The sequence below is a fragment of the Jaculus jaculus genome, chromosome 1 (genome assembly GCF_020740685.1).
Source record: "Jaculus jaculus isolate mJacJac1 chromosome 1, mJacJac1.mat.Y.cur, whole genome shotgun sequence".
NCBI lineage: Eukaryota > Metazoa > Chordata > Mammalia > Rodentia > Dipodidae > Jaculus > Jaculus jaculus.
The window spans coordinates 39066960-39093975 of NC_059102.1; the positions used below are offsets into that span (position 1 = coordinate 39066960).

Genomic DNA, 27016 nt, shown 5'->3' on the forward strand with positions numbered 1-27016 from the left:
TCATGCGTACAGAGTTTGTCTCCAGTGGTTGGAGGCCCCAGTGTTTCCATTGTCTGTCTGTCTGTCTCTCTCTCTCTTCCCCATCAAATAAATAAATAAATGAAAATAAAATAATAATAATTAAAAAAAAAGGTGAAAAAGCAGTCCTAAAGTGAGTTACTTATTTCTCCACCATTCAGGTCAAGAAATAGGATAACCCAAGAAGGCCTGGGTATACTGATCTGGTCATACTCACTTCTCTCCCTCTCCGCCTCCCTTTACTAGAGGCTTCTACTTGATTTTAAGAGTGACTCTTAAAATGACATTTCAACTGAGAAGATAAATGCCAAACAAGCAGATACTGAGACAAACCTTTTCTGTAGAAGACTGCATTGAGGAACTCTTCTGCTTGCTTCTCGAACCGAATGATTTGTGTGTGCTCTTGTTTAAGCAAAGCTTCTTGCCCAGCTCCCAAAGCTGGTTCATCCAGACCAACTAAGTGTCCCTGCAAAAATGTTGGGTAAAGTATTTGTATAAAAATCTTTCCCCATATAAAAATCAAAAGAATACAAGTATAATTAAAAACTAATATTAACAGTAAGATAAATTAATATAATTATTTAAAAACTTTAAATCAGGAAAAAACTTATTTCCACAAAAACATAAAAGCAGGGCTGGAGAGATGGCTTAGCGGTTAGGCGCTTGCCTGTGAAGCCTAAAGACCCCGGTTCGAGGCTCGGCTCCCCAGGTCCCACGTTAGCCAGATGCACAAGGGGGCACACGCGTCTGGAGTTCGTTTGCAGAGGCTGGAAGCCCTGGCGCGCCCATTCTCTCTCTCCCTCTATCTGTCTTTCTCTCTGTCGCTCTCAAAAAAAAAAAAAAAAAGCTCAAAACTATTAAAAAAAAAACATAAAAGCAAAATGAGCGTAAGTGCATAATTTGAGTGGATTTTACCCATTTTTTTTCAATTATGATTTTCAAAATTTATACAAAAATGAATCAAACTACAATTAATAGAATATTTCCTGGAGCATTCAAATATTTACTTCTGTTCACCAACAAGTCAATTTAGACAGAAGCTTTTTAAAATAAAATTTTTTTTAAATTTCATCGAATGGTAAGGTATTTCTTTTCTCCAGACATAAAACACAAACACTGAGAAGAGCCAACCAAAAACACTAAAAATAATATCACCTATAATTCTGCTCCTAATAACTTTTATTTAATGGAGGCTTTCAAGCCTTTAGTGGGATAAAAAAACTGATAAATAAATCAAAACTAGTATAGAATATGAATTGAAAAATGCATTGCATGTTCTAAGTGTATCATCTTATGCACTATAAATACAGTAGTAAAATGTGAATCAAGTTTGATTGAAAAGTCCTAATATGCTGTACTTGACTCATCCCAAAGACTCCAAACATTTGCTACCAGACTACAGAAGCACTGAACTGACTTACAGTTCTGCACTGTATAAGTAACCAGGAGATTATAACAATGAGCATAAAAATGAGAATGTAAAAAGCAAAGTACACCCTTTTCAATGTTTTGTTTTTTCAAGGTAAGGTTTCACTCTAATCCAGGCCAACTTGGAATTCACTATGTATTCTCAGGGTGGCCTCGAACTCATGGCAATCCTCCTACCTCTGCCTCCCAAGTGCTGGGATTAAAGGCATGTGCCACCACACCTGGCTTCTTTTCAATTTTTTTTTTTTTTTTAGCTCTAGTGCAGTTAATGTTTTTCAAACCACTACAATGTAATTATGTGACCATTCACTTTCATCAACGAATACTGAAAGCTGTTCTAAATAAGAAAAAAATTAAAAACAGAAAGGAAACAGGGCATACTTTGGCACAATAAATTACACAATAAGTGAATGAAAGCCATGTTATAAACTACAAATTTCTCAAAAATTTAAAACACACCTATTAATATCTGCAACCATCTTCTATGATTTATGCATTACAACCATTTATCATCATATCAATTTTACTTTTAAACACTTTATTGAAATATAAGTCAATGATACAGCTCACCCATCCTAAGGTAAAATCCAATGGAATTTTTTATTTTATAATATATTTCCATACAGTATAATCTGAGGATTGATCCCCATCCCCCTACTTGCATCTAACTATAAGTAACCAGTTATACTACCTTTATTAGAGAGATGTGTCTATTACGGACATTTCATTTCAAATACATTTGCGGGGGGGGACTTTTTCTCTAGTTGAATTAATTCTTGCATGGTTCATCCACACTGTGGCAGGTATAAAACTTACCTTTATCCATTGTATGGATAAGCAATATTTTATCCCAATCAACAGTTGATGACTATTTCAGCTGTGTCCATTTTTGGGCAATCACATAAATAACATTGGTATTAACTGTTTGTGTGCCTATACATATACTTTTATTGAAGAAGTGTAAAAATAGTTGTAGCACTTCATATTCTCAACAACAATTTATAAGGCTTTTAAAATCCTCACACACTCATGAGCATAAGTGTGTTTTGGTTGATGTTTCCTTTTTTTTTTTTTTTTTTTTTAAGACACCCATCCTATCCTAATAGTAAGTTTAATCTCATGGTTTAGGTTTGTCCTTTCCTAATGACTAACAATGCCAAGCTTCTTCTGTGCTTCTTAGCTACTCAAATACTTTCTTTGCAGAGTTTATGCACAACATTTGTGAATTTTTCACCTGAGGTATTTACCTTTTCACAACTGAGTTTTAATAATTCTCACACGTATATGCTTTGAAAATACTTTCTCTCATGAGTTTTCTCATGATTTCATCATTAGCACTTTTTTATGTGTGTGTATGGTTCAGAGGTTAAACCCAAGGCCTCCCATGACTCAGGCAAATGCTCTGCCATTGAACTACATCTCTAGCCCTCTTTAATTTTTGAGACATAACCTCACATTTTGTATAGCTTGGCCTCAAACTTCAATCTTCTTCAATCTTCTCTCAGCTAGAAGTACAAATCTGGGCCACTTTGCCTACCTCAGTGTACCAGTATTTAACTTTAATGAATTCCAACATATTATTTCTCAACCTTTTGGCTAAGATCAAGTGTAATAAATTCCAATGTATTTGTTTCTGTCATATACACATTTAAAAAATTATTTATTTGCAAGGAGTAGGGGAGGGACTGAGAATGGGTACCGGGAGCCTCCAGCTGCTGCAAATGAACTCCAGAAGCAAGTGTCACTTTGTACATCTGGCTTTACATGGGTCCAGGGGAATCAAACCTGGGTTGTTAGGCTTTGCAGGCAAGATCTTAACTGCTGAGACATCTCTCCAGCTCCCAAACCATGTATTTATCAACTATACCTGCTCATCATGTTGAATATTTACAAAACCAATGTATCAATAAAACATGGTATATTGTTTCTGGCTGTACATACACATACAAAAGAAAACAAGACAGTTAAGAACAAAAAGTTTACATGGCTGACCAGCGAGCTCCAGTGATTCTTTGGTCTCCACTCCCCACAGGATGAGGTTTATAGGTGTACATGGTTAGACACGGCTGTTTAACTGGGTGTTGGAGAATCAAACTCAGGGGGGAATCCAGCCTTCTCTGGCCCTGGTGCACCAAGACATCTCCCTAAGACAACCCACAACTTTTCTCCTAAGGAAAAGAAATACTATAGTTCAACTAGCAGTGACAAAGGTATCATGTTGCCATTCTTGCAGGCATGACTTTATTTGTTTCATTATTTGAATTTATATTTCTCTCATCACTGATAAAGATCAGAGATTGTTTTTAATTGTTCTGAAACACGTTGTGCATACATAACTGGAAAATCTAAAATTTAAATCTCCCACAGACCCTGCCCCAAGTAGGGTCACTCTCTAGCCCAGGTTGAGCTGAAACTCATCTGTAGTCCCAGGCTGGCCTTGAACTCACAGTAATCTTCCTACCTCTGTCTCTCAGGTGATGGGATGAAAAGGCAAGCGCTACCATGCCCAGCTGAAATTCAAAACTTCTGAGTGCAACCAGTGTTCACGTGAGTACTGAGATAGTGATAGCTTTGTTTTCTGATGATTCAATTTGCACAGACTTGTCTAATGCACAAAATTATTTAAAATATTGTGTGAACTTACTGGAAGGCTATCTTACAAGGTTTATGTGAAACAAATATTTCATGTTAAGACTTGGGTTCCAACCGCAAAATATTAGGGAAATGTTGGTATTATGAAATTCATCTGAAACACTTTGGGTTCTAAGCACTGTTAAGTAAGGGATCTAAAATTCTATACATTCTTTTTCATTTCCTATGAAATTTATAGGAGGTAATAATTAATAATTCTACCCCATTTCTAAGACTAAAAGTACTAAAAAATTTTTTTTCCAAAATGTACTTCCATTGTAGCTTTATTCATTTAATACAGTTAAAAAAAAAATCAGTGGATTCTGTTTTTCCTTAACCTTCACTACTTCTCACAAGATGTGCTTTCCACCAGAACGTCATCACTACAGCAATGAAAGTGGTTCAAGATACAACATCCTCGGGCTGGAGAGATGGCTTAGCGGTTAAGCACTTGCCTGTGAAGCCTAAGGACCCCAGTTCAAGGCTCGGTTCCCCAGGTCCCACGTTAGCCAGATGCACAAGGGGGCGCACGCATCTGGAGTTCGTTTGCAGAGGCTGGAAGCCCTGGCGCGCCCATTCTCTCTCTCTCCCTCTATCTGTCTTTCTCTCTGTGTCTGTCACTCTCAAATAAATAAATAATTAAAAAAAAAAAGATACAACATCCTTACAATACTGTTTTCTCTTCGAGTAACTGCTTTAAATTTGTCCAAGTCGGTCTTTTAATTATTTACTTCTTATTTTTTTGAGGTAAGGTTTCATTCTAGCCCAGGTAGACAATTGTTTGAGAGATTGCAACCACTGAGAGTGGGCCAGCTGATCTGCTTTAGGACAACAGGAAAAATGCAGACTCTTTTGAAAGGGCTTGAATGTTGAAGAAGTGTTCTGCTCTTCAACATCAGAGTTACTTCCTCCCAGGATTAACAAACTGGTAGCCCATCTGGTACTATGGAGTACAACAAATGCAGGAAATAGAGAGTCAGTGAATATACAACATAGTTTTGTTTTTTGGAAGTGGCCATGGGCAGTGTGAAGCAGGCTTGTTGGATTACCTGGGAAGCCCAATGGATCCGTGAGGATGGGTTGCAGTGAAGACAACAGGACTATTAGCTGAGAGCTGCCAGATGAATGAAGCTTTCCAGGAGTGTGGAATTACAACTCCAGAGACTTGACACTGGTTAGAATTATCAAACTTAAGAGACTTTTCACTATCTAAATTTGTGGGACAGATTCTGATGTTCGCTGTGTTTTAAATGTTGTTATTGGTTCAATTATTTCTTTGCTATGCCCAATGCCATCTGTTATAGTGTGAATGGTTATTCTGTGCCTTTATGGGTTTTGTTTTTGGCATTACGACTCAGTTAAAAGACCTTGCTCTATGGGGATGTTTAAACATTATTGGGACTGATTAAAACTATGGGACTTTTAGGGTTGGAGAAATGGCTTAGTGGTTAAGGCACTTGTCTACAAAGCCAAAGGACCCAGATTCAATTCCCAAGACCCGTGTAACCAGATGCACAAGAGGGTGCATGTATATAGAGTTCATTTGCAGCGGCTGGAGGCCCTGGCATGCCCATTCTCTCTCTCTCCCTGCCTACTTCTCTCTCCCTCTCAAATAAAGAAAGAAAAATTTAATATTTAAAAAAAACCGAGCTGGGCATGGTGGCACACGCCTTTAATCCCAACCAACACTTGGGAGGCAGAGGTAGGAGGAATGTCATGAGTTCAAGCCCACCCTGACACTACATGGTGAATTTCAGGCCAGCCTGGGCTAGAGAGAGACCCTACCTGGGGGGAACTATGAGACTTTTAAAGTTGACTGGGTGCATTGCATTTTACATCAGTTGTGGGAGCCAGAGGCAAAAGGTGGTGGTTTGATTCAGGTGTTCCCCATAAACGTATGTGTTCTGTATGCTAGGTCCCCAGCTGGTGACAATTTGGGAATTAGAGCCTCCTGGATGTGATGTATTATTAGGGACGGGCTTATGTATGTTATAACAAGCTTCCCCTTGCCAGTATTTTGCACACTCTCCTGCTGCTACTGTCTACTTTATGTTGGCTAGGGGGTGATGTCCACCCTCTGTTCATGCCATCATTTTCCTCTGCCATCGTGGAGCTTCCCCTCTAGTCTGTGAGCCAATAAAACCCCTTTCCTCCCACAAGTTACTGTTGGTCAGGTGTTTTCTGACAACAACATGAAGACGACTGCAACCGAATGGCAATAAATCTCCAAAAGGTATTTTCAAATACAGTATATATCCTTTTGTTGTTGTTGTTTGTTTGTTTGTTTTTCAAGGTAGGGTCTCACTTTAGCCCAGGTTAACCTGGAATTTACTTTGTAGTTTCAGGGTGGCCTCAAACGCACAGCAATCCTCCTACCTCTGCCTCCCAAGTATTGGGATGGAAAGTGTGTGCCACCACACCAGGCTAGTACATATCCTTTTTGTTAAGAAAGAGACACATTCCATGACAAAAGCAGGTTAAAGGAGTATTTGAAGACAAAACCAGCTCTACAGAAAATACTTGATAGAATCCTCCATGCTGAAGAAAAGGAAAAGCACACATATAAGGAACCTAGAAAAAAACAAGCAATACTCAAATACTAGTTAACACAAGAGAGCACAGGTAGAACTGGAACCACAAAAAAAAAAAAAAAAAAAAAGGCAAACATAAATACACACCTTTCAATAATCTCTCTCTCTCTCTCTCTTTTTTTTTTTTTTTTTGAGGTAGAGTCTCACTCTGGTCCAGGCTGACCTGGAATTCACTATGAGGTCTCAGGGTGGCCTTGAACTCATGGTGATCCTCCTACCTCTGCCTCCTGAGTGCTGGGATTAAAGGCATGCGCCACCACACCCGGCAATAATATCTCTTAATATCAATGGCTTCAATGCCCCAACGAAAAGACATAGGTTTGCAGACTGGGTTAAAAAGCAGGATCCTACAATTTGTTGTCTCCAAGAAACTCACCTTTCTACAAAGGATAGACATTATCTTAGGGTGAAAGGTTGGAAGACGGTGTTTCAAGCAAATGGGCCAAGAAAACAAGCAGGGGTTGCTATCCTAATATTGGAAAAGGTAGACTTTAGTCCAACGTTAGTCAAGAAAGATGAGGAAGGTCACTTTATATTGATTAAGGGCACACTCCAACAGGAGGACATTACAATCCTAAACATACATGCACCTAACATGGGAGCTCCCAAATTCGTCAAACAAACACTATTAGAACTAAGGTCACAGATAACACCAAACACAGTGGTGGTAGGTGACTTTAACACCCCACTCTCATCAATTGACAGATCATCCCAGGAAAAAATAAACAGACAGGCATCTGGACTAAATGAAGTCATAGAAGGAATGGACCTAACAGATATATACAAAACATTTCATCCAAAGGCTGCAGAATATACATTCTTTTCAGCAGCACATGGAACATTCTCTAAAATAGACCATATATTAGGACACAAAGCAAATCTTAACAAATTCAGGAAAATTGAAATAATTCCTTGCATTCTATCTGACCACAATGGAATTAAACTACAAATCAGTAGCAAGAAAGGCTATAGAGCATACACAAAATCATGGAAACTAAACAACACACCACGAAATGATGAATGGGTCAATGAAGAAATCAAGAAGGAAATCAAAAAATGTATAGAGTCGAAAGATAATGAGAACACAACATAACAAAATCTCTGGGACACAATGAAGGCAGTTCTAAGAGGTAAATTTATAGCCTTAAGTGCCTATATTAAGAAATTAGGGGCTGGAGAAATGGCTTAGTGGTTAAGCGCTTGCCTGTGAAGCCTAAGGACCCCGGTTCGAGGCTCGGTTCCCCAGGTCCCACGTTAGCCAGATGCACAAGGGGGCACACGTGTCTGGAGTTCGTTTGCAGAGGCTGGAAGCCCTGGCGCGCCCATTCTCTCTCTCTCTCCCTCTATCTGTCGTTCTCTCTGTGTCTGTTGCTCTCAAATAAATAAATAAATAAAATTTAAAAAAAAAAAAAAAGAAATTAGAAAGGTCACATGTAAGCGACCTAATGCTTCACCTTAAAGCCTTGGAAAAGGAAGAACAAGGCAAACCAAAAATCAGTAGACGGGAAGAAATTAAATAAAGATTAGGGCAGAAATTAATGAAATAGAAACAAAAAAAAAATCCAAAGAATTAATGAAACAAAGAGTTGGTTCTTTGAAAGGATTGATAAACCCTTAGCAAATCTGACCAAAAGAAAGAGAGAAGAGACACAAATTAATAAAATCACAGATGAACAAGGTAACATCACAACAGATTCCAGAGAAATTCAAAAAATCATAGGGACATACTATAAAAGCATATACTCCACAAAGTATGAAAATCTGAAAGAAATGGATGCTTTCCTTGATTTATATGACCTACCTAAATTAAATCAAAATGAGATTAATCACTTAAATAGACCTATAACAAACATGGAGATCCGAACAGTTATCAATAATCTCCCAACTAAAAAAAGCCCAGGGCCGGATGGATTCACTGCTGAATTTTACCAGACCTTTAAGGAAGAGCTAACACCACTGCTTCTTAAGCTTTTCCAGGAAATAGAAAAAGAAGGAACTCTACCAAACTCCTTCTATGAGGCCAGCATCACCCTGATACGAAAACCAGGCAAAGATAGAACAAAAAAAGAAAACTACAGACCAATCTCCCTCATAAACATAGATGCAAAAATTCTCAACAAAATATTGGCAAACAGAATACAAGAGTATATCCAAAAGATCATTCGCCCTGACCAAGTAGGCTTTATCCCAGAGATGCAGGGACGGTTCAACATACACAAATCTATAAATGTAATACATTACATAAACGGGTTGAAGGACAAAAATCACATGATCATCTCATTAGACGCAGAGAAAGCATTTGACAAAATCCAACATCCCTTCATGATAAAAGTCCTACAGAGACTGGGAATAGAAGGAACATATCTCAATATAATGAAGGCTATTTATGACAAGCCTACAGCCAACATATTACTAAATGGGGAAAAACTGGAAGCTTTTCCACTAAAATCAGGAACAAGACAAGGGTGTCCACTGTCCCCACTTTTATTTAATATAGTTCTGGAAGTCTTAGCCATAGCAATAAGGTAAGAGACACACATAAAAGGGATACAAATTGGAAAGGAAGAGATCAAGTTATTATTATTTGCAGATGACATGATTCTATACATAAAGAACCCTAAAGACTCTACTAGCAAACTGTTAGAGCTGATCAAAACCTACAGCAATGTAGCAGGATACAAAATAAACACACAGAAATCAGTAGCCTTCATATATGCTAACAACAAACACACAGAGGATGAAATCAGAGAATCACTCCCATTCACAATTGCATCAAAAAAATAAATAAATAAATAAAGTACCTTGGAATAAACCTAACCAAGGAAGTAAAGAATCTCTACAATGAGAACTTTAAAACACTCAAGCGAGAAATTGCAGAAGACACTAGAAAGTGGAGAAACATCCCTTGTTCCTGGATTGGAAGAATCAATATTGTGAAAATAGCAATCTTACCTAAAGCAATCTACACATTTAATGCAATCCCTATCAAAATTCCAAAGGCTTTCTTCATGGAAATAGAAAAAACAATCCAAAAATTCATTTGGAATCACAAAACCTCATTATCTAAAATAATGCTGAGCAACAAAAATAAGATGGGAGGTTTTAACCTATACTACAGAACCATAGTAACAAAAAAGCATGGTACTGGCACAAAGGCAGATATGTAGATCAATGGAACATAATAGAGGACCCAGATATAAGTCCAGGTAGCTATAGCCACCTGATATTCGATAAAAATGCCAAAAATACTCATTGGAGAAAAGACAGCCTCTTCAGCAAATGGTGCTGGGAAAACTGGATATGTATCTCTGGAAGGATGAAAATAGATTCTTCTCTCTTGCCATGTACAAGAGTTAAATCCAAATGGACTAAAGACCTTAACATCAGACCTGAAACTCTGAAACTTAAGAGGAAAAAGTAGGGGAAACTCTTCAACATATTGGTCTTGGCAAAGACTTTCTGAATATAAATAATTCCAATTGCTCAGGCAACAAAACTACAGATTAACCACTGGGACCTCATGAAATTACAAAGATTTTGCACTGCAAAGGACACTGTGAATACAGCAAAGAGATAACATATAGAATGGGAAAAAATCTTTGCCAGCTATATATCTGATAGAGGATTAATATCCAGGATATACAAAGAACTCAAAAAGTTAAATAATAAAAAATCAAACAAGCCAACTAAAAAATGGGCTATGGAGCTAAATAGAGAGTTCTCAAAAGAAGAAATACAGATGGCATATAAGCATCTAAAAACACGTTCTACATCCCTAGTCATCAGGGAAATGCAGATCAAAACTACATTGAGATTCCATCTCACTACTGTCAGATTGGCCACCATCATGAAAACAAATGATCATAAATGTTGGTGGGGATGTGGAAAAAGAGGAACCCTTCTACACTGATGGTGGGAACGCAAGCTGGTCCAGCCATTGTGGAAATCAGTGTGGAGGTTCCTAAAACAGCTAAAGATTGATCTACCATACGACCCAGCTATAACACTCGTAGGCATATATCCTAAGGACTCATCTCATTTCCTTAGAAGTCCGTGCTCAACCATGTTTACTACTGCTCAAGTTGTAATAGCTGGGAAATGGAGCCAGCCTAGATGTCCCTCAACTGATGAGTGAATAATGAAGATGTGGCACATTTATACAATGGAGTCCTACTCAACAATAAAGAAAAATGAAGTTATGAAATTTGCAGAAAAATGGATGGATCTGGAGTGAGGTAACCCAGGCCCAGAAAGCCAAGTGCCACATGGTTGGTCTTCTGCGTGAGAAGGAAAATACTTAGTAGCAGAGGCCAGCAGGTTGAAAAGGAGACATAAGGGGAAGAGAAAGGAAGGGAGGAGGATACTTAATAGGTTGGTATTGTATATATGTAAGTACAATGGTTGAGATGGGGAGGTAATATGATGGAGAATGGAATTTCAAAGGGGAAAGTGCGGGGGGGGGGGGGCATTACCATGGGATATTTTTTATAATCATGGAAAATGTTAATAAAAATTGTGAAAAGATAAAAAATTTAAAAAAAAAATAATAAAATAAAATTAAAAAGCCAGTCTGGGGCTGGAGAAATGGCTTAGCGGTTAATGTGCCTGCCTGTAAAGCCAAAGGACCTAGGTTCGATTCCCCAGGACCCACATAAGCCAGATGCACAAGGGGGCGCATGCATCTGGAGTTGGTTTGCAGTGGCTAGAGGCCCTGGCGCACCCATTCTTTCCCTCTCTGTCTCCCTTTCTCTCTCTCTCTGCCTCTTTCATGCTCTCAAATAAATAAAAATACTGGAGAAAAAAAAAAGCCAGTCTGTTATGTTTGACTAAAAAAATGCATGTGTACAGAGTTGTTTTGCAGTAATTATGTTAGAAAACCTTCGTGAGTTATGAGTATATATGGATAGCTACAGCCATATCTGCTACGGTGGCTTACTGACATTTCAAACACCGAGCTAAAAAGAGATGACAAGATGTAACTCAGTGATTTAAATGCCACTTGCCTACAGCTTATTATTTTCAATGCCTGCATTTTAAATGTTCACATACCTTAAGGTCAATTATTTAATAGGAACTCTTCACTTGAATTATGCTCGCTACATAAAAAGTAAAAAATTGTGCATCAATGTGAACTTCAGTTCTGCCAAGCAGACTATCAAATTAATTGGACTGGAGGCCCGCTCCATGGGAGGGAATACATCCCTGACACTGAAAACTTAACATAGGGGTAGTCATGAGCCCTAGGGGTGTAACATCTGCTGATGTCAGGAAAAATGTACATACTATGCTTATCAAACTGCCCAGTAAGCACTTCTCTTAATATTTATACCCTTTTATTAATATTAATGCTACTTTCACTCTGGGTAGAGAATCTTCTCTTTTCAGATGGCAGTGACCTTGGGATGACTCAGAAGGTATCATAGTGCTGGAAAGAAGTGACTGGAGTACTGAGTAACATCTTGATCACACCTTCCAAGGCTCAGGGTCTAATGCGGAAGAGGTGGCAGAAAGATTCTAAGAGCCAAAGGAATGGTATGATTCCTTACAACGTGCTCCCTCCAGACATAAAATGGCCTGGATATCCATGACCTCATAGTGCCTGACACTACCTACAGGAGACCATCATAAGAGGAGGAAAAGATCATGACATCAAAATAAAAGAGAAACTGATTGAGATGGGGAGGGATATGATAGAGAATGGAATTTCAAAGGGGAAAGTGGGGGGGGGGTATTACCATGGGATATTTTTTATAATCATGGAAAATGTTAATAAAAATTGAGGAAAAAAACCATAGGACTGGAGCGATGCCTCAGTGGTTAAAGGCACTTGGCTTGCAAAGCCTACCAACCCTGATTTAATTCCCTAGTACCCATGTAATACCAGATGTACAATGTGGCACATGTGCCTGGAATTTGTTTGCAATGGCAGGAGGTCCTGAACTGCCCATACTTCTTCTCTGAAATAAATAATGTATTAAAAAAAAAACAGTAAACATAGAGCCACCCTCCTAGTTCTTGTTTCTATTTGTTAGAAAAAAAATGTTTAGGGCTCAGGAGATGGCTTAACAGCTAAAAAGCACTTGTTTGCAAAGACTGCCAGCCCAGGGTCAAATCCCCAGTACCCATGTAAAGCCAGATACACAAAGTGGCACATGCATTTTGAGTTCATTAACAGTGTTAAAAGGCTGTGGCACACTCATATATTCTCTCTCTTGTTCTCTCTCCTGCAAATAAAGATATTAATATATATACTATATATATATTATATATAAAGATATTAATATATATATTTTTTTTTCTACTGTTGCCAATTTACATCCACAGCCCATTTAATCAGAAGGCTTTCTGAAATGGTTAAACACTCTCTATAATGACTATGATATCCATAGTCATCCTTAGATACCCAAGATCATTAACCCTCTGCCACAGTGTGGGACAGGTATAAAGACAAGACCCAGATATAAATTGGCACATGTATGGTCAGAAGATTTTCAGTAAAGGTAGGTACAAAGATCATTCAGTAGAAGAAAAGACACTTATCTCTTTCTTTCTTTCTTTTTTTTTGGTTTTCGAGGTAGGGTCTCACTCTGGTCCAGGCTGACCTGGAATTAACTCTGTAGTCTCAGGGTGGCCTTGAACTCAAGGCGATCCTCCTACCTCTGCCGGGATTAAAGGCGTGCGCCACCATGCCCGGCTAAAAGACACTTATTTCAACTAACAGTGCTAGAAAGGTAGATATCCATATGAAAGAATGAAACCATGCTGTTACTTTCTACCTTTACAATTCCAAGATTCTAAAATTTTCAGAAGAATGGGAAAAGTTTCATGATACTGTATTTGGCAACAATGACACCAAAAGCAGAGCAAACACCAAAAACTAGTTGAATTTTGTTGAAATTAAAAATCTTTGTGCATCAATAGATACCACTGCTAAAAGAAAAGGCAATCCATGTAAAGTCTTCTATCTCACAAGGAGCTGGTTAATACTTGGTACATATCAATAATTACTATAGGTACTTGACTGCAAAGCCAAAGGACCCAGGTTTGATTCTCCAGTGCAGTGGCTGGAGGCCCTGACATGCCCATTCTCTCTCTCCCATTCAAGTACTAACCAGGTCCAACCCTGCTTTGCGCTTCCGAGATCAGCCACATCAGGGTAGTATGGCTGTAGAGCCCTTTCCTTCTCTTCCTTTCCCTTCCCTTCCCTTTCCTTTCCCTCCCCTCCCCCTTCTCTTTTCTCTCCCTCCCTCAAATAAATAAACACACAAATTTAAAAAAAAATGCTATCTACAATGATTGAGATGGGGAGGTAATATGATGGAGAAAGGAATTTTAAAGGGGAAAGTGTGGGGGGGAGGGTATTACCATGGGACATTTTTTATAATCATGGAAAATGTTATTAAGAATTGTGAAGAGAAAAAAAAAATACTAGAACTCAACAATGAAAAATAACAAGAATCAAAAGGTGAACCAACAGGGTCCTACTGCAGAAGAGGGGGCAGAAAGAATGTAAGAGCCAAAGGAAGGGTAGCACTCCTTACAACATGCTCCCCCCAGACACAAAATGGCCTGGATATCCATGACCTCACAGTACCTGACACTACCTACACAAGACCATCATAATAGGAGGAAAAGATCATGACATCAAAATAAGAGAGACTGGTTGATGGGGTGGGGGGATATGATGGAGAATATAGAGTTTCAGATGGGAAAGTGGGGGGGAGGGCATTACCATGGGATATTTTTATAATCATGGAAGTTGTTAATAAAAAATTTTTTTGGAAAAAAAAGGTGAGCCAAGAACTTAACATTCTCTAGAGATGATATACAAATGGCCAACAAACAAGAAAAAAATGTCTAACACCAGTAATTAACATCAGAGAAATGCAGACCAAACCCATGATATACCATTCCACACCAAGGATGATTGCTACTCTCATAACACAAAACAAAATGAAACACAGAAAATAACAAATGTTGACAAGAATGTGGAAAAACTGGGACCTTTGTACATTAATGGTATGAATGTTAAATAGCATAGCTATTATGAAAAAATGATTTGGCAGTTCCAAAAAATGAAAACCACGGGCTGGAGAGATGGCTTGGTGGTTAAGGCACTTGCTTGAGAACCATAAAGACCCAGGTTCCATTCCCCAGTACCCACATAAACTAGATGCATATGGTACATGTACCCGGAGTTCGTTAGCAGTGGCTAGAGGCCTTGATCTGCCCATTTTCTCTCTCGAATAAATAAACGTAAATTTTTCTTAATTAAAGATAGAAGCACTGTATGATCCTGTAATTACACTTCTGGACATATACACAGAACTGAAAGAGTTTCTTAAAGTTATCTGTATACTTGTGCTCATAGCAGCACTATTTAAAATAGCTAAATAATGGAGGTCACACAATTGTTTTTTTTTTTTTTCATTCATGGATAAGGAGATAACAATGTGGTATATACACACAATGGAATATTACTGCCTTTTTTATTTCAAGGAGAGATAGAGCGAACATGAGTAAGTACAAATGGGTGTGCCAGGACTGCCACTCCAGACATGCAGCACTTTGTGCATCTGGTTTTACTTGGGAACTGGGGAATTGAACCCAGGCTTTCAGGCTTTGCAAGCAAGTGCCTTTAACAGCTGAGCCATCTCTCCAGCTCTCTACTCTGTCTTTTAAAAGAAGTATACTCTAGCATATGCAACAACATAAAAATAAAAGACAAAAATCTCGTCTTAAATTTTTTTCTTTTCTTTTTTCTGGTCCTATTTTGTTTATTCCTTCTCTCACAACTTTTCAAATTAGTATTTATATATCTACTTTTTTACTCCCAGAAACAACTACCTACTCAGAAATTGTTAAGACTTACCAAGTCTGGCTCCTATGATCAGTAATCTTGAAACTGCTATTCCCTCAAAGTATGTCTTGAGGCACTTGCTCTGAGTAGTAGTCCATGTTAGTTCACTCAGCAAGCACAACAATCTACCCTACTACTCATTAAGCATGGAGTCTGCAAGACATTTAATATATAATGGAAAACTTACTAATTCTATACTTCTATCTCCTTTCCAATTTGCTGTTTCTTACTTCCTAAAATGAAGGTCTTCTGCAAGTCTCAGTATTTTGTATTTTACCCCAAAGCTTTCATTAGCTCAGAAATTATCCAAATTGTTTCCATCACACATATTGTTTTTTTGTTGTTTTGTTTTTGTTTCTTCAAGGTAGGGTCTCCCAGGCTGACCTGGAAGTCACTATGTAGTCTCAGGGTGTCCTCGAACTCATGGTGATCCTCCTACCTCTGCCTCCTGAGTGCTGGGATTAAAGGCATGTGCCACCATACTGGGTTCACACATACGGCTTTTCAACTCGGTTTACACAACCCTATCTACTGGCTATTCCAATTAAATGTTCACTTTCACCATAAACTGCTTTCATACAATCTCAGCGGCTATTTTCCCCTTCTTTCCATTCTCACAAGCCATCTATAGTTTTCCTCAAAACTAACTGGTTTTAGCCCTCCATCAATTTTCCCACAAAATAAAGATGGCCTACCCCATGATGTTCCAGTGACTTTGGAAGGTAAGAGAAGGAATCTTTGTCCCTATGGAGGTCCCACTCAGTGATGGGGTTGGAAGCTGGATGTGTGGGTAGGAAAGACTGGCATCCATTGGCCAGCACAGAGGTCCATGCACAGCTGGGAGGGTTTTATTCCATAGTACTATGGTCTTTTGCTGGTGAGAGCTAATTAAGAAAATTCCTTGGGCTGAAGAGATGGCTCTGCAGCTAGGCAATTGCTTGCAAAGCCTAATGGCCTGAGTTTGATTCTCCAGTACCAATGTTAAGGTGTTTCCCTTCCAACGTAAAAAGGCTGAGGTAGGAGGATCACTGTGAGTTTGAAGCCAGCCTGGATGGAGTAAATTCCAGGTCAGTCTGGGTGACAGTGAGAACCTGTCTCAAGAAAAAAAAAAAGAAGGTAACTCATTTAAGTCATCAGTAAATGGAAAAAAAAAAAAAAAACAGCTGGTTTTGTTTGGATTTTCCAGTGCCTGCATAAAGCCAGATGTACAAATTAGCACATATGTATGGAGTTTCTTTGCAGCAGCAAAAGGACCTAACATGCCCATATATCTCTCTCCTTCATAAATAACAATGTTTTAAAATTACAAATAAAAATTTTCCTTAAAAAAAAAAGCCATCTAGTGGCTGGAGAGATGGCTTAGCAGTTAAGCACTTGCCTGTGAAGCCTAAGGACCCCAGTTCAAGGCTCCATTCCCCAGGACCCAAGTAAGACAGATGCACAAGGGGGTGTATGCATCTGGAGTTTGTTTGCAGTGGCTAGAGGCCCTGGCGTGCCCATTCTATCTGTGTCTTTCTCTGTGTGTCACTCTCAAATAAATTTAAAAAAAAATAAAAAAATTAAAAGCCATATAGGCTTGGAAATGAAGGTCAGTATCACTTCCTTCTCCTAATTTATACATTCACTTAATATTCACATAAAACATGCAATCAGTAAGTATCGATGATACTTTATTACAGATTTTGAAATACATCTTCCCTGTCAAGATCCTAATTCAGGCTCATTATCTGGTTTACTCGCAGAGTATATATATAGGTATGAAACATTGGAACAAAACCCTCTCTTCTTTCTCATATATAATATTTTAAAAGATAATGGATAATACTAGACAATATAAATACCGTAGCGATGAGAGGTGTATTAAATGGTACTGGCCTTGCTAAGTTAAGGAAATGGAACTCAACTTGTAGCTTAAAAGGAGATAAGTACTTTAGGGCCATTGATTGGATAAATTTATTTTTTGTATGGAATAGCCCTCTATTCCATATACTGCTTTGTATCAGTTTTAATACCATTTAAACACCTCACAATTGCTTCTTTCATATTTCTAACAGACAGGAGCAACCTTGATAATACTTTTCTTTCAGTTCCTTATGAATATTTACTGTTTTGTGGTACTCCAGGACAACATGATAGGCAAGTCATATCAGGCAGTGTATGTCACACTATTATAATCAAGAAAAACATACATTGCAGTACGCAATGAGAAAATAACTCCCCACTCAATGTACTAAAACAGCAATAGGGGAGCTGAGGAGATAGTTTCACGGTTAAAGGCACTTGCATACAAAGACTAAAGCCCACATTTGGTTCCCCAGTAACCACATAAAGCCACATGCACAAAGTGGTGTGTGTACTTGGAGTTCATTTGTAGTGGCAACAGGCTCTGGCATGTCCATTCTCCCCCTACCATTGCAAATAAATTAATATTTTATAAATACCCATATATAAATGTCACTCTCAGTTTTGGTTAGAGAAGCTTCTCTTTTCAGATGGCGGTGACCACTGGTGTGCCTTAAAAGGCACCATGCTGCTCAGAAGTGACAGAGGAGTGCTCAGCACTGTGACATCTCCATCACATTTTCCAAGGCTCAGAGTCCATTGCAGAAGAGGTGGTGGAAAGAATGTAAGAGCCAGAGGAAGGGTAGGATTGCTTACAGTGCAATCTTCAAACACAAAATGGTCTGGATATCCATGACCTTGTAGAACCTGCTACTACCTACACAAGACTTTCATGATAGGAAGAAAAGATGACATCAAAATAAAAGAGAGGATTGAAGAGATGGCTTAGCAGTTAAGGCGTTTGCCTGCAAAGCCAGAAGACCCTGGTTCGATTCCCCAGGACTCACAAAAGCCAAATTCATAAGGTGGCAGAGGCACTGATGCACCCACAATCTCTCTACCTGTCTCTTTCTTTCTTAAAATGTTTTTAATTTTTAAAAAATAAATAAAAGAGACACTAACTGAGAGGAGGAACGGATAAGTGAAGAGGAAATGGGGGAAGGGAGGGAATTACCATGGTTTATTGTCTATGGAAGTTGTTAATAAAAACAAATTATAAATATTCATGTTAAAAAAGATATACTTCAGGGGCTGAAGGGATACCTTTGTGGTTAAGGCTTTTGCCTGCAAAGCCAAAGGACCCAAATTCAATTCCCCAGGACCCACATTAGCCAGCTGCACAAAAGGGCGCACACGTCTGGAAGTTTTTTTTGCAGTGGCTGGAGGCCCTGGTGTGCCCATTCTCTCTCTCTCCCCACTTTTCCCTGTCAAATAAATAAATAAATAAATAAATATTTTTAAAGCCTTAAAAACAACCAACCAAACAAAAGATACACTTAAGCTTTTAATTGATATGCTAATGAATCAGACCAAATTATGAAATGTTAAAAAGGGTCTAGCCAGGCGTAGTGGCACACGCCTTAAATCCCAGCACTCAGGAGGCAGAGTTCGAGGCCACCCCTGAGACTACATAGTGAATCCCAGGTCAGCCTGGTCCAGAGTGAGAACCTACTTCGAAAAACAAAACAAAAACAAAAACAAAAACAAGACCTAGTTCAATGATGTACTAGCTAAGCACTACAATCTGGCTCCACTGCATTATGGGTGACTGTGATGGAATGAACATTTACTGGGACTAAATGTTCTATTCTGCCCAGAATGTGTTCCTTCTCATTTCTGCTTATCCATAACTATATATTTATTTTATTTTTAATGGGGGGGTGCTAGAGAGAAGATGAAAGAGAGGGCAAGAGAGACAGAGAGAGAGAATTGGTGTGCTAGGGCCTCTAGACACTGCAGTGAGCTCCACACACATGGAACCTAGGTTAGGATGTTATACTGTCATAAAGTTTACTGGAAGACTAATAAGTTCAAGTATTTGGTCTATTAGGAGAGTACAAGTTAGAACCTGTATTTTTTGTTTGTTGTTTTGTTTACAAGGTAGAATCTTGCTCTAACACATGCTGACCTGGAATTCACTATGTAGTCTCAGGGTGGCCTCGAACTCAAGGCCACCTCTGCCTCCTGAGTGCTGGGATGAAGGGTTGAACCACCATGCGTGGCTCTAGGACTTGTATTTTTTTATTTATTTTTTCTCAATTTTTATTAACATTTTCCATGATAATAAAAAATATCCCATGTTAATACCCTCCCTGCCCCCGCTTTCCCCTTCGAAATTCCATTCTCCATCATATCCCCCTCCCCATCTCAATCAGTCACTTTTTTATTTTGATATCATGATCTTTTCCTCCTCTTATGATGGTCTTGTGTCAGGCACTATGAGGTCAGGGATATCCAGGTCATTGTATGTCTGGAGGGAGCACATTGGAAGGAGCAGGACTTGTATTTTTAAAAGAATTTTTCTATTATTATTTTTATCAGAGAGAGGTAAGAAATAAAGATGGAGGGAGGGAAGGAGGGGGAGAGGGAGGGAAGAAAGGAGGAGAGAGAGAAAATTGGCGTGTCAGGGACTCCAGCCTTTGCATCTGAACTCCAGACATGTGCGTCATTTTGTGCACATGTGTGATCTTGCACCTTTTTGTCACATTGTACATCTGGCTTCTGTGGGCCCTGGAGAGCCGAGCATGAGTCCTTAGGCTTTGCAGGCATGTGCCTTAACCTCTAAGCCATCTCTCCAAGGCTGTCAGTCTGTCTCTGCTTACAAATAAATAAATAAATAAAAATATTCTTTTAAAAACTATAGCTAGGCATGGTGGAGCATGCCTTTAATCCCAGCACTTGGAAGGCAGAGGTAGGAGGATTGCTGTGAGTTTGTGGCTACCCTGAGACTACATAGTGAATTCCAGGTCAGCCTGTGTGCTAGAGTGAGACCCTACCTTGAAAAAATAAGTAAGTAAATACGAGTCCTAACTTACACTCTCCTAATAGACCAAATACTTGAACTTACTAATCTTATAGTAAACTTTATAACTGCATAACATCTCATTATCTTTAGTAAAAATCCATGATATCTGAACTCTGTAACAACTATCTTTTCTCTTTTAGCCATACATGAGAACAGATACATCATATCAAAATAGTTCATTTTTAGAAACTTATCCTTCTCATCTCCCCAGCAACTTTTACTATCTCTCTTCTTATTATCAATATAAGCTATAACAAGTCTCATGAAAAACATTTTAATATATACAGAAAATAATACAGATTTTGATATAATTTAGTAAGCAAAATATATCCTAGTTCAGAAAACTGAGGGTGCATAGACGCAATGACACTCTTAACACCAGTGAGCATACTGAGGGCCCAGGTCTGCACTTGTATACGTCAGGGTCTCCCTATGCAGCTCAATCTAACCTTAAAGTCTAGTCTCTCATCTCAGCATTGCAAGGGATATGTGTACATGACACCATGACTGGCTCAGACCTTACATTCTTATGTAATTCCTATTAAAAATGAGGTTTCTTGGAGAAATATAAAGCTGGGAGAAAAAGTAACATATCCCTGGATCATTTTCTGGTAACAAGAAGTTCTCTAACACACACACATAAATATATTAAGTCAGCAAGTATACACCCGAAAGGAACCTCAGTGGCCCGGGATAATTTGAACTAGATAATACAGATTACTAAATTATAATCTAAATTATGCATACATCCATTTATGAAAAGTTAGGAAAGACCTCTGGTACAGAATTCCAAGTAGGGCTGGAGAGATGGCTTACCAGTTAAGACGTTTGCCTGCAAAGCCAAAAGACCTCAGTTGGATTCCCCAAGACCCACGTAAGCCTGATGTGCAAGGAGGCACATGCGTCTGGAGTATGTTTGCAGTGGTTGGAGGGCCTGAGTGCGCAATCTCTATCTGTCGCTTTCTCCTCACTCCTCTCTCTCTCAAATAAATGAATGCTAGGATCCACATATGAAAAATAAATAAATAATAACTAACTAAATAAATAAATGCATGAATGAATAAATAAATAAAAAGCCGGGTGTGGTGGCGCATGTCTTTAATCTCAGCACTTGAGAGGCAAAAGGAGGAGACCCACTGAGGGTTTGAGGCCACCCTGAGACTACATAATGAATTCCTGGTCAACCTGAACTAGAGTGACACCCTACCTTGAAAATCTAAAAAAATAATAATAAATTCCCATAAAAGTAGAGAAAATAATGGTAGAAAAATCACAATCCCATCAACATACCACAGTAATAATTACCAACATGTGCAAAAACAGTATACCGGAAAAAAGCATATGAGCATTTAACACTTGGTTCCCCTGGTGGAGGTCTTGCTTTAGGGGACAATGGACCCTTTAGGAGAAGAATTTTTACAAGCAGACCCTTGCTGGAAGAAGTGGGTTTATAAGTGGGCCTTGAGGTTTCCTACTATTGTCCTAATTGTAATTTTATAGCAGAGAACCTTGCAGATATCACTTTAATCAAATAATCAAAATTTAAGTATCACCATGTGCTTACTGACATGATATATTAAAAATAAGACATCAGAGTTCTATTCTTGCTGAAAATGCATAGCCTACATTCAAAGCATTAGGCCTTATCAAAATAATCTAAATGCTGAGTGTGGTGGCACACGCCTTAATCCCAGCACTCAGGAGGCAGAGGTAGGAGGATTACTGTGAGTTCGAGACCACCCTGAGACTATATTGTGAATTCCAGGTCAGCCTGCGCTATAGCGAGCTCCTACCTTGAAAAATCAAAATAATCATCATCATCTAAGTGGCAGGAGCATCTGGAAGCCAACCTGTCAGACTTTTTTCTACCAGTGTCAACATTATGTAAGGCAAAAAAAAAAAGAAATCCAGACTAAAGGCAGTAAGACCATAAAATACAAAGTATGCTCCAGGATTGGGTCCTGGACCAGAAAGAGGGCATTAGAGGACAAATGGAAAATTTTGAAGTTTGTAGAACAGATAACAGTACTGATATTAATGTTAATTTACTGATGTCTATAATTGTACTGTGACAATAAAAAAATCTTCCTATCCTGAAATCCAGGTCAGCCTGGGCCAGAGTGAGACTCTATCTCAAAAAAATCAAAACAAAACAACATTTGGGGAATCTGGGTAAAGAGTATAGACAAATTTATTTAATTATTTTTCCAATTATTAAAGTATTTATTTATTTATTGTTTTTTTGAGGTAAGATCTCCCTCTATCCCAGGCTACCCTAGAATTCACTATGTAGTTTCAGGATGGCCTTGAACTCACAGTGACCCTCCTACATTTTTGTCTCCAGAGTGCTGAGATTAAAAGTGTGCACCATCACGCTGGGCAAAAGTCTTAATTTATTATATTTTTTAATTTTTTTTTTTTTGAGGTAGGGTCTCACTCTAGCCCAGGCTGACCTGGAATTCAATATGTTGTCTCAGGGTGGCCTTGAACTCACAGCAATCCTCCTACCTCTGCCTCACAAATGCTGGGATTACAGGTGTGCGCCACCACACCTGGCTTTTTATATCATTTTATGAGAGAAGGGAGGATGAGAATGAATTGGTGTGTCAGGGCCTCTAGCCACTGCAATCAAACATTTTTAAAAATGTTTATTTATTTATTTTAGAGCGACAGACAGAGAGAGAAAGAGGCAGATAGAGAGAGAGAATGGGCGTGCCAGGGCTTCCAGCCACTGCAAACAAACTCCACGTTCCCCCTTGGGCATCTGGCTAACGTGGGTCCTGGGGAATTGAGCCTCGAACCAGGGACCTTAGCCTTCACAGGCAAGCGCTTAACCGCTAAGCCATCTCTCCAACCCTGCAATCAAACTTTTGTGGAAGACATGAACAAAAAGTATGTTCTGATTGTGACCACTTCTATTGAGTTATTACTTATTGTTAATCTTTTAAAAACTAAACTGTTAGTATTTGTACTTAGGAAAAGTGGTGTGATACAGGGCTCAATATTCTTCAGTTATTTTAGACATCCACTAGTGATTTTAGAACACATCACCCACAGGTAAGTGGAACTACAGTAAACTCTAGGTTAATTTCTGTTCTATTTATCAAAAGGTATATAAGTTGGTACTTCTTCTTACATATTTACAAAATATAATGTATTCATTTACCCAGTCTAATAGCCTTAGTATTCACTGACAATTCGCAATACTGCTATGCCATCTATTGATTATCATACTTTCCTGATATTTCCTTTCTCTGCAAATTTAAACTTAACCCAGTGAATATGTTTCATTTCCAAGGGAGTTGAACCTGGGTCCTTTGGCTTTGTAGGCAAACACCTTAACCGCTCAGCTATTTTTCCAGCCCTCTACACTCCTAATTCCCTTTTTTTTTTTGTTGATTGTTGAGAGAAAATGGGCGTGCCAGAGCCTCCAGCCACTGCAAACGTACTTCAGATGTGTGCACCCCTGTATGCATCTGGCTAACGTGGGTCCCGGGGAACCGAGCCTCGAATCGGGGTCCTTAGGTTTCACAGGCAAGCGCTTAACCACTAAGCCACTCTCCACCCTTATTCCCTCTATCCTATTTCTTGTTTCCATCCCTCTACCCTAATTCTTGTTAAATGATTTACTTAGTAACAGCTGTCACATGTCATCATATACATACATGTGTACACATATTCACAACTTAAATATCAAACATTAATTTCATTGGTAGACTATATGATAGTGTTTGTTGCCTCATCTTTCAAAAACAAAAACCCAACAAAACAAATAAACCCATTATGCTTCAAACTGACCTTCTCATTAATTTAATGAGACAAGACTATAGTAGATTGTCATAACAACACTTTTTAGCATGAAGAAAACAAGAAATAAGATGCCAGAAAAAGACATTAAGAGGTTCTTAGATTGGTTACATAGAGGCTTATAGATTTTAAAAGGCAGCTGAACAGTAGATTTCCCAGAGAGAAAAATATAAACACCATCTAGTATTTGGCAATTGACAATATAGTGAGAAACACAAAATTCAAACATTTTCAGGAAAAAAAAAGAAACAAAATACAGCAAAGTACCAGTTGACAAATAATTGGAATAAATAATGTGTTTATTTACATAAAATAGCATTAAAGTTGAAACAGCAATAGGGTATCAGTTATAGGAAGGCAGAGACTTAATAAAAGCAAGAGATTTTAAAACTACAGAAAGCAAATATGTAATGTCATACTCCAAAAGACAAGTAAAATCATATTGTTTAATACAAATCATTCTGCTTCAGTAGTTCAGATTATGGAAATTAAAAAGAATGAAAATTATTAGAGAAAGGAAATGGTAGAATCTTGTCAATGATTTTCAGTGACAGTGTATAAGAAAAAAGAAATCAAACTCTTCCCATGGCTTTACAACAGGAATAAGGTACCATGAAAAAAGATAGTAACCCATTACTAGGGTTTTAATTACTGAAATGTTTCCAAACCACAATCTGTTCATGTTCAAAATAATAAAACAGAAACTCAAAGGCTCATCTAATTTCTAAAATTTATTACAGGTAGCAATCATGCCTATACATTAAGAAACACTAAAGTATAAACCAAAGCAAATCAGAAATCAACATGAATTTGTGTATTTGGGGAGAGAGGGGTACCAAGATGACCGTCTTTTGTTCTGTTTTGTTTTTGTTTTTCGAGGTAGGGTCCCACTCTAGCCCAGCCTGACCTGGAATTCACCATGTAGTCTCACCCGGAACTCACCATGATCCTCCTACCTCTGCCTCCCTAGTGCTGGGATTAAAAGGCATGTGCCACCACGCCCGGCTCATTTCTTCTTTTAAGATAAACACAAGGGGACTGGTGAGCTGGCTAAGCAGTTAAGGCATTTGCCACAAAGCCTAATGACTTAGGTTCAATTCTGCAGTACCCAAGTAAACCAGATGCACGAGGTAGCATACACGTTGGAGTTTGTTTACAGAGGCTAAAGGTCCTGGCACACCCATTCTCTCATTCTCTCTCAAATCAATCAATAAAATAATTTTTAAAGATAAATACAAGTCTGAAACTTACACAGTCTGCCTAGTGAATAAGTAAATATATTTTGAGATATAGATACTGTGTGTGTGTGTGTGTGTGTGTGTTTGTGTGTGTGTGTGTGTCTGTCAGTAGGGTCTTACTGCAGTCCATTTACTCAAGTGCTGGGATTAAGTGTGTGCCATGACACCCATCAAGTACAGATTTCTTAATAAGTTAATTAAAAGATTGAAAACAATTTAAACTGACAAACCAGCTATAAATAGGAAATGCAAACCCTCAAACAACATGATTTACTTTTTTGAAAAGGAACTTAAAATATTAGGCAAAAGTTTCACAAACTTCTTGATTACCTTTACTTTATCTCTTCTCAAGCAACAGAACAGACAATTTTCATCAAAACTCCAATCAGAAATGCTTTCAGGTTCACACTCTAGAAAAGAAAAGCAAAAAAAAAAAAAAAAAAAATAATAATAATAATAATAAAACAGAATTTTTCAGAAAATAAATCAGAGCTAACTTCAAAAATATTTGTTTTAATAAGAACCTCACCAAGTAGTAGACATATTTCATATTTATCTTAAAACTCTTGTGGTTCCAGAGATAGAATTCAGGGACACATGCTAAAATATGTGCTCTGTACTGGCAGCTTGTCCCTTTTAATTCTTACCATCCTCCCAACATCTTGTGCCTTAAAATTTTTAACTTAAATTTCTTCACGTAATTCCACCTGCTCATAGTTAATATATAGTAGTATATCTATAATATATGCCACCTATGTATCTATAAATTAGACCTGTCTAACCTGTGGCCCATGGGATACATGTGTCTAGCATAACTATGCATGTGGCCTAACACATTTGTAGATGGCATTATGATGTTGCAATATCAATATCAAAAATATGCTTACATGGATATAACACTAACACCCATAAAACTAGTAAGAAAGTCTTAAATCACCAAGGCATCAATCACCAAGAATTTGAAGTACCACAAATATTTTGAATACCTTTAAAAAAACTGAGATCTTTTAATAATGCAGGTCCAAACAGCCCTTCAAGAATACTTTCAAACCCTGAAAGGATAAAAAAAAAAAAAATCTATTACCACAATAATACTCACTGAGATACATTAATTGGAAGCATTAAAAATGTTAAGTGTTTTCTTCCAAGGATCTCAACTTAATATGATGTCCAGGAAAATTGTCACTAACAAATCTAAAAGGAACATTTAAATTTTTGTCAACAATTAACACAACACAAATTAAGAGTGAAACAGACAGACACTAGAAATAACCAATGAAGAAATGGAAATTCAGTTTGTTGATCTGGCCTACAAAGTTTTTATGTAAATTCTCAAGTTCCAATTTAAAAGACACTCCCCCTTAAGAGTCAAACTGCTTCAAAACTCCCACACCATTTTAAAAAATATTTTATTTACCTGAGACAGAGAAAGAGAATGTGAAAGAATATGGGGGCTGGAGAGATGGCTTAGCAGTCAAGTGCTTGCCTGTGAAGCCTAAGGATCCTAGTTCGAGGCTCGATTCCCCAGGACCCACTTTAGCCAGATGCACAAGGGGGCACACGCATCTGGAGTTCA

General features: G+C 38.2%; 1 protein-coding gene across 6 annotated transcripts in view; it reads right to left on the reverse strand.

The window, feature by feature from the left end:
- Lcor (ligand dependent nuclear receptor corepressor) overlaps positions 1–27016 on the reverse strand; it is a 141113-nt gene that overhangs the window by 49711 nt on the left and 64386 nt on the right. For 3 of the 6 annotated variants that reach the window (XM_045150155.1, XM_045150167.1, XM_004669916.2), the window contains exon 1: positions 352–480. The gene's annotated coding sequence lies outside the window, so the exon portion shown is untranslated. Of the gene's footprint in view, positions 1–351; positions 485–25770; positions 25851–26426; positions 26493–27016 lie in introns of those variants that run through there. The other 3 variants (XM_045150132.1, XM_045150142.1, XM_045150150.1) reach the window with 2 other exon arrangements.